The sequence below is a fragment of the Otolemur garnettii genome, unplaced genomic scaffold (assembly GCF_000181295.1).
Source record: "Otolemur garnettii isolate 467f Iridium unplaced genomic scaffold, OtoGar3 scaffold00040, whole genome shotgun sequence".
NCBI lineage: Eukaryota > Metazoa > Chordata > Mammalia > Primates > Galagidae > Otolemur > Otolemur garnettii.
In genome coordinates, this window is record NW_003852435.1 from 7,612,342 (window position 1) to 7,621,228 (window position 8,887).

At 36.6% G+C, this 8,887-nt stretch overlaps 1 non-coding gene across 1 annotated transcript; it reads left to right on the forward strand.

The window, feature by feature from the left end:
- Positions 1 to 4,521: 4,521 nt before the first annotated feature.
- On the forward strand, positions 4,522 to 4,685 carry LOC111725439. Its single transcript, XR_002773504.1, has one exon. It is a non-coding gene; the product is annotated as a U1 spliceosomal RNA (small nuclear RNA).
- The last annotated feature ends 4,202 nt before the right edge of the window (positions 4,686 to 8,887 follow it).

Sequence of the window (8,887 nt, forward strand, 5' to 3'; positions counted from 1 at the left end):
GGAAGCCCATGACCAGGGTACTGGCAGATTCACGGTCTGGAGAGGGCCTGCTTCTGTCTTCAAGCTATGTTCTCTTGTACAGAAAGGGCAAGGGAGCTCTCTGAGGTCCCTTTTATAGAGGCATTAATCCCATGCGTCAGAGCTCTGCCTTCATGTCCTAATTACCTCCCAAAGTTCCCACCTAAAAAAGAAAAATCACAAAATTGTGGAAATATGTATTATCCTCCTTCATATCTATTACTGTGTTAAACCGAATATTCAGGCAGAGTCCATTTGCTTTAGTTATCACTTGTTCTCCTGTCCTTAATGCCTTCTCCCAAATGCTTTTTAAAATTCAATAGTGCTTCTAGTTTGACCTAACTTTCTAAAGTGAGATTTCAGAGCACAGGACTTCATTTTGATATTTCAGAATTTGGAGTACATATCCTTCCCATCTAGTTAAAACACAGAGTTTCAGGCATTTTGGACATGTCCTCTCTGAGTCCTCACTCTCTAGTCAGACGCATCCCCGCCCTTGAGTTCTGTCTCAATGGAGCAGCACCCAAGCCCTTCAGGTGTTTCGACTGATCATAGACAGATTTTCCTCCACATCTCTAAATTTTTGCTAACCCATATGATAACGAGTGCCACAAAGTGAATTTCAGATACATATATAAACCACGTTTTTTTATGGCATTGCGATACTGTTTTATTTGATTTTCAAAATATTCAGATGTGAAAATGTATCCTTTTCTAGATAGATGGTTTACCTATCAATGAGTCATTAGTTCTGTTCAAAATAAAGATTTTTTATAGTAATATGTTGTCTATAAAAGCATTTTATAATCTGGACACTTATATCTAAAAATATAAATTATCATTGTCCCTGGTATGTGTTTACATGTTTATATAGATATCAGATATATATATATATATGTATGTGTAATGTATATATGTTTATATGTAAAATATATGTATAAACATGTACAAATATGTAATATATTTTTTCAAATATTTTTTATATTATAAACATTTATACATATATTAAAACATATTTTATGTATATAAGAGATATAATTTTTAAGATAATGTGAACATTAGTTTTCATTCCATGGACTATCTAATTGATGTTGTAAAGTTAGCTAAAAACACGACAGATGGCAGGAAAATAACATTTAGTGTTATAACTCTGTCATAAATCATTCATAAGTGAATAATTTATCCTTCACAGATAATTAAGGGTTGATAGTATCACAACCTTAGGCCTCATAGGAAGTGCAGTTTGGAGATGCATTTGTCAGACCCGCTTCCCTTGCAAGTCGCAGATTTTCAACTCAAACTAACTTAAGCACAAAGGGGCATTTTATTTTCTTACAACACTGACAAAAACTCCTTGGGAAGTTCACATAATAGAAGGAACTAGACAAGCAACTGGTAGTCATGACTGGCCTACGTAATCTGAAAAATTAAAAACGAAAAGTGTTTTGTCTAAAATGATTTAGAATTTTCAGATGGCAGAGCATGAGACCAGGTGTGAAGCCTTTCTGGGTTCTGAATTGTGTGTGACTATGTAGGTTGCAGGCCCATAAAACTGGTCCTGCTGGAGATTCAAATCAACCAGGACTTTGCTTCTCTCTTTCTCCCTGAAATGTCTGATATCCACTTTTTTCTATTTTCTTCTCTGTGTTCTTATTCTTTTCTACTACAAAGGGCTTAGGTTGTCCGCTTTACTACTCCAAGCACATAATATCTCAGAGAAGACTGGTCAGGCCTGAGTGAAATGTCTCATTGTGTTGAGTAAAAGCTACAGAATGATGGAGTTGCACATGTGAGGTCATGGAGTGGACCTACACATGCAAAGCACAGGAATGAGGAGGAGTTTCCCAAAGGGCATTGGAATGGATGCTCTTACTAGAAAAATGAGATGCAACAGTATCCTGAACAGGCAGAACTGAAATTACCACATGAGACCCAGTGAATTTGACTCGTCATCCTACTGGTTGTAGTTTTGTAATCTTTCTAATTCACAGCGAGGAGGATTCAATGAGATGGTCAATGCTACCATCACTAAATATTTGTTTCTTCCACATTTTCTAATGTTATTGCAGACCCCAAGGTATAAAATCATTTTGTTGTTAATTGAAGGAGGAAGTATAGTTTTCATATTTATACGTAAAGTATAAATATTTATATGTAAAAGATGAACTGCACAGTGATTCTGGTTGGCTCCTAACCTTTTCTGCAAAACCCACAAGTAGAAGGGCTGAGGGGAAGCAGAAGGAGAAATGGCAGGGCAGGTGAAAAGAAACCTGTTTTTCCAATGTAAAGATGATAACTTTCCAGAACAGATTTTTCTCAGTAGAGACAGTGCACATTATTTGTAAAAATTTGATCTGTCCCTTAATTCCCCTCAGTACCAATGGACAGTCTGTGGTGATAAAAGTTCTTTTGAAGATTTGGAGAAAAGAGGGAATTTTAAAAATTTACCAATTATAACTTTTTAAAAAATTTATAACCACTAGACAACCAGGGACAAATATAACTTTGTCAAGAATCTTAGGGCAAGCCTTTGGTGGTTCTTTACAGAAAGAGCAAGCCCTTTTCTAGAGGTTCCCTACTAACCATCACTTGTTCAGGTATTCAGCCTGTTTTTCTATGGCTTTTTCATTCAACTTTCCGGGTTATATTTCAGAGTTGCTTATTTTTACACATGGGTATACTGGTAACGGCATAGCAAATGCATTATCGAAAGTTTATCAAAGAATAGAAAGAGGCTTTCTCCAGCCTTAGAGGAAAAGGAATGAAGTTTTAATTTCTAGGAAGAATTCAATAGGGAACTTGTAAACAGGTAAGAGAATTGGTAAAAGATAAATGTAGAATCAACAGTTTGTTTTCATTACACAGGCAAAGTAATATGGAAAATTGACCCATACCTAATACAAATGGCCAGTTTTCATAAAAGCTAAATATTTTGAAAGTTATTTATTTACTGGTGTGGGTTTTTTTTTTTCTCTGCCTCATTCATATGGACTATATTTTTGGCATTAAAATGAGAAATAAAAAAAAATTTTAAACATGTTAAATAGTTGATAGGTCTTTGTGTGTGGAACTATTTTGCAAAATATGACATATAAATGAAAGGAGGTTATAAAGCTTTTTATGTGCATTAATTTATGAAATCTCTATTAAGTATTAATTTTTTTCTATGAATAAAACATACTAAATGTTAAATACATGATCTACCTTCCTTTTTGATTTGTTAACATGCAGCCCAGGTCTTAGAAGAGCAATGGTCATAGCTGCAAGATGAATCTCCCCATGCATTCAGAAATAAATAGCTGGGACCAAACAGTCTATTTGGCTTAATTACCATGTATAAGACTGGAGAACAGATGTTCTCCCACATGTGGTTTGCTAATTTATTTCATTCTTTCTGTCCATTTACATGAGCCATTCTGAAAATTAGCATTGAGAAAGTATAATTGAATCTTCTGCTCCCCTTGGTAAATAAAATCCAATACATCACATTAATATGTCATCTTTCGGTACCAAAATCTAGGAAGAAGAATGCCTACTACCAACTACAATCTTATATTCTGCACAAATAAAAAACTTACTACATTCTTCATACCAAAATGCCAAACTTCATTTCTCTAAGAACAGAATTAGGAAAATAAACATAGGGCCTGTCACATCATCATGCTCTCCAGGGTTTTTCACATCTGCAAAAGAATATTTGATCTTTATTCACAAAGTCTTTCATATTCAATCACTCCCTCCTCCTGTATTTGTATATATACAAATATTCTCTGGGAGTCTGGAAATTTGCCTATAATTATATTTAGAGCCATGATTTCAACATAGATGATTTTGAAAGAAAGGAATGACTGCTACCTAAAGTACTCAATATCAAGCATGTTCTAGAAAATCTTTTAAATCAGGATCCATTTTTCTATTATGTCTACTTCGTAGGCATACTAGTAATTCCAAAGGGCCTTGGTCCACTTAAAGAGGAAACTGGCATGCTTTTCTCTTCTACAGTATAGCTGACCACAGACTATTTAAATTGGTTCCAAATTTTAGGTTAATGTTCTTACTGCTGTCCTGCTACTTGCCTTAATTCATCCTCGTAGTTTTATGGTGTTAGATATTACTGTCTGCATAATGATCACAGAAGTTTAAATGTACTGCCTCCTTTCCCCTCATTAATGGTGCTACTAAACTTCCCTTCTTAAGGAAAAATGATCATATAAGACACATATTTCGAAACAGATAATTATACAGTTGAATGATACTGCCTTGCATGGTACTTTAATTGTTTGTATGATTTATAAATTGATTGTAAGCACCTAAGCTTACCATTTTTTATTATAAAAATAAGACAAATGTGGTAATAAAAATTCAACATTTTAAGACATTGTAAAATACCAAATAAAAATCTCTTGTTCTCCATTCCTAGTTCTACTCATCAGTGGTAACCACACTTAACTATTTCTATTTCAGGTTCTTCTGGTCATTACCTCCCATAATGGTGAAAGTTACAAATTTACGTGGTGGGGGAGATAACAATGATCATAAAGGTGGTTTTCCCAGGGCAAAGCTTATCCATTGCATTCCAGATGTGCTGACCACTACAAATTCCCCAATGTGGGAAACTCAACTGCATAATTTGTGGTAGTGGGGGACTGTGTTCAAACTTTCTCCTGGAAAAAAAAATACTGAATGTTATGCTTTTGCCTTATTTTTTTCAATTAATTACTGCCCAATGGTATCAACCAACTCTATTTGAAAAAATGAAAAGATTGGCTCGGTGCCTGTGGCTCAAGTGGCTAAGGTGCCAGTCATGTACACCCAAGGTGGTGGGTTCGAATCCCCAGCCCGGGCCTGCCAAACAACAATGATGGCTGCAACCAAAAAAAAAAAAATGGCCGGGCGTTGTGGCGGGCACCTGTGGTCCCAGCTACTTGGGAGGTGGAGGCGGGAGACTCACTTGAGCCCAGGAGTTGGAGGTTGCTGTGAGCTGAGATGCCACGGCACTCTGCCCAGGGGGACAGCTTGAGGCTCCTGTCTCAAAAAAAAAATAAAAATAAAAATAAAAAAATAAATAAAATGAAAAGATTAACATATTTCTACTCCTTTTGCTACTTCCTCTCTTCCTCCTATTTTTTACTTAATTTAATGTTTATTTGTGTTCAATTAGCTACATTTATTTTTATTCATGTGTATACACATAAATTTAGTTATAAGTGCGTAAGTGTGAAAATATGGTATGTGTTTTGTTTTAATGCAGTATTTTTTCTATTTTTTTGCCTAATTCTGCCTCTCGCTCAATCCAGAAATAGTATTTCCCCATTAACACATACTTACAATCCATTAGGAATCCCTCACTATTTCTTCATGATTAAAAATTATTTAAAACATATGCATTGTTTAATGGGTACAAATTTTCAGTTTTGCAAGATAAAAAAGTTTTGAACATCTGTTGAACAGTATTAATATACTTAACACTACTCATGAGCACACTTAAAAATAGTTAAGATGATAAGTTTATGTTATATGTTTTTTACCACAATTAAAAATTTTTTAAATACATCATTTTATTCACATATGTACGTATACAAGAAGTATTCATTTTGCATAATTACTATATAAATGAATTTCAGCTACTACTGTTCAGTTAAATAACATCATTCCACCAATAGCATGGTTCAAATTTCAGTTGTGATGGTATATTAGCCATGAATGATTGCATAAAGAACAAAATTCACCTCTATCTTGTCAGTTGATAAATCACCATGTAAATAGCAAATGTATGTCATGATCAGTGACTCTTCATTCCACTTCTTTCAAAATCTGTTGATGAGTAGTTGCTGCACATGTTCTAGCTAGTTCATGCACAGACAGCAAAGCATGTAGTTGTGTTGCTTCCTTGTCTCTCAGTGATAAACACACATGACATTCTACAAAATGAATGATCAAAAGAAGGAAATGGTCAACAAAGATAAAAATGCAAGAAATGAAAATAAGGCTGCAAGTGAAATGCAAATCAATCATAAATAGAGTAATAGAAGACAATAGCCCAGACATGATTGCTCACACCTGTACTCCTAGTACTTGGAGAGGCTGAGGCAGAAAGATCTCTTGAGACCAGAAATTTGAGACCAACATGGGGAATATGGCAAGACTCCATCTTTACAAAAGAATTTTAAAAAATTAGCTGGGCACAGTGGCATGCACCCATAGTCCCAGCTATTGGAGACGGTGAGGTGGGAGGATTGTTTGAGCTCAGGAATTTGAAGTTACACAGAGTTATGCACTCCAGCCTGGGTGACAGAGTAAGACCCTATTTCAAAAAGTAAAATAAAATAATAAAATAAAGAAATAAAAGAAAATAGCTGACCATGGGAATGTTCCCACTGCCAAAATTTAGGAGCCTCTAGCTGTATGGTCAGAGAAACTTAGTGAAGGTGAACTTGTCAACAAAAAATGAGGAAAATGGAGGCGGCACCTGTGGCTCAGTGAGTAGGGCGCTGGCCCCATATACCAAGGGTGGCAGGTTCAAACCTGCCCTGGCCAAACCGCAACAAAAAATAGCCAGGCATTGTGGCGGGCTCCTGTAGTCCCAGCTACTTGGGAGGCTGAGACAAGAGAATTGCCTAAGCCCAAGAGCTGGAAGTTGCTGTGAGCTGTGACAGCACAGCACTTAACTGAAGGCAACAAAGTGAGACTCTGTCTCTAAAAAAGAATGAGGAAAATGATTGTGACAAAAAGGATGTCCCAGAAGAAGTAACACGAACAATAAACTTTACATTGAAGCAATTTCTAGAGACATTTTGCTATATTGAAAGTACAATGGATAAAATGTTAGAGCTAATTCAAACTTAGAAGTATAACAATTCACCAAGGCATAGAAAAGATGCTTGTTCCATATTGTAAGTTATACAATCAGAAAGCAGCACTGTTCCAAAATGTACTATCTCACAGTTTCTCCAGGTCAGGATTTGGTGTGTGGCTTAGCTGAGTGCCTCTGGCTCAAGATTCTCATGAAATTGTACAGGCAGTCCCTGGGTCACGAAAGGGATAGGTTCTGTAGGTTGGTTCTTAAGTTGAATTTGTATGTAGGTTGGAATATTTGCAGTTACCAATTACCTATAATAGCCTGCATTCATAAGTGTGTGTTGTACATCAATTAGATGTTTGTAACTTGGGGACTTCACTGTAATAGCCTCTGTCAGTAAGTGAGAGTTGTACTTAAGTCTGATGTTGACTTACAAGGACTGCCTGTAGTGAAATTATCAGCCAGGACTTAAATCTCACAGGAAGGCTTACCTCTGTAAGAAGGATCACTTGCAGGCCTTCCCACAGAATTATCCCACCACCTGGCCTTTAAGAAATCCAAGAGCACTTGAGGTGGAAGTCACATTCTTTTCACAACTTAGGCTCTTTTGCTATATTCCATTCTTAACAGCTAGTCAATAAATATAGCCCACACTCAAGGTGAGGGGATTACACAAAGGTATAGAGGCAGATCTTAGAGGCTGCCTACAACAATACATTATGCTCATAATTAGAAATAATATACATAATTAAATCTTGTTATGTCAATATATTTAGATAATACCTCTTAGCTACCATGCAATGAGGAAATTAGTGTCTTCCACATCTCTGTTGGCAGCTCCCGCCTGTCATTTCTATCAACTAGACTAGTTTGTTTACATTGTCAAAGTTTATAACATGTATCAGATAAATGTAATTAAATCTATTTATTGGTTCTCTTCCCTTTAAGTACGAGATCCAAGAGCAGGCAGGACATCTTCTCTCCCGCCTTCTGAACTGAGGAAGGCTTGTCCCAACCTAGAAACCTCAGCCCTTCTTTGGCAGATTTTTCCATTTATTTTTTAACCTGGGGAAAGGGGATGAAAAGACCTTTACAACTGACCTGAAGATATTGCTTCCCATAATCACCATGATTTCTATCTCATGTCTTACTCCTTATTTTTTAAAGTGTCCATAGACAGTCTGAAGTCTTCTGGGACTTGACAGAAGAAAGTCATGCTCCCTTCCACTGGCAGCCTTTCTGCGCAGATTTGGTTCTCTAAATTCTTCCATTGCCGCTGACTTACTGTTATGTTCCCATTTACTTTCTATCTTCCACAAGTTCAGTAAAGTATCTTACATTTGAATGTTTCCTCTCTTCTTATAATTGCCCTCTGAATACAATCCCCCATTTACATCTTTGCTAATATTTCAGTAGAATTCTGGGAAGAGTGGGAGGTAACAACCCTCTTAGGCCCCGTTTGCCACAGTGAAACAGAACCACCCCTGCCTTTCTCCCAGGGACCTCAGGGTATGCTCATACGATAACTACATTTATTAATAAATGACGGGTATGTGGTGAGTATGATTATATTAGGTTTCCATCGTTGTCATAAAAATTGACACAAAGTAGGCTTTTTTAAAAAATAAATGTATTTTCCTACAGTCCTGCAGTTCACAAATTTGAACATCACCGTGCCAGCAGGGCTACATTTCTGTCTGGAGGCTCTTGGGGAGAATTTACTTCCCTGCTCATGTAGGTTGCTGGCAGAATTTCTTTCTTTGCCATTGCAGACTGAGCCTCCCATTTACTCTCTGGCTGATCAGCCGAAGGCTGCCTCAAGGCCCTCTTCCTCCATCTTTAAGTCTAGCAACAGCAAGTCGGGGACTCTCAAACTTCAAAGTCTGCCTGCTCCTTCATCGGTCTGTGCATTCCTGACCGACTCTTTAACCTTCTTCTTCTTCTCTTTTCCAAGTTCCGTGTAATTACATGGGTCTGCCTCGAGAATAAGGTAAAATCGTTCTATTTTAATGCTAGCTCATTAGCAACCTTAATACCATCTGTACTCTTAATGTTCATTTCCCATGTAAG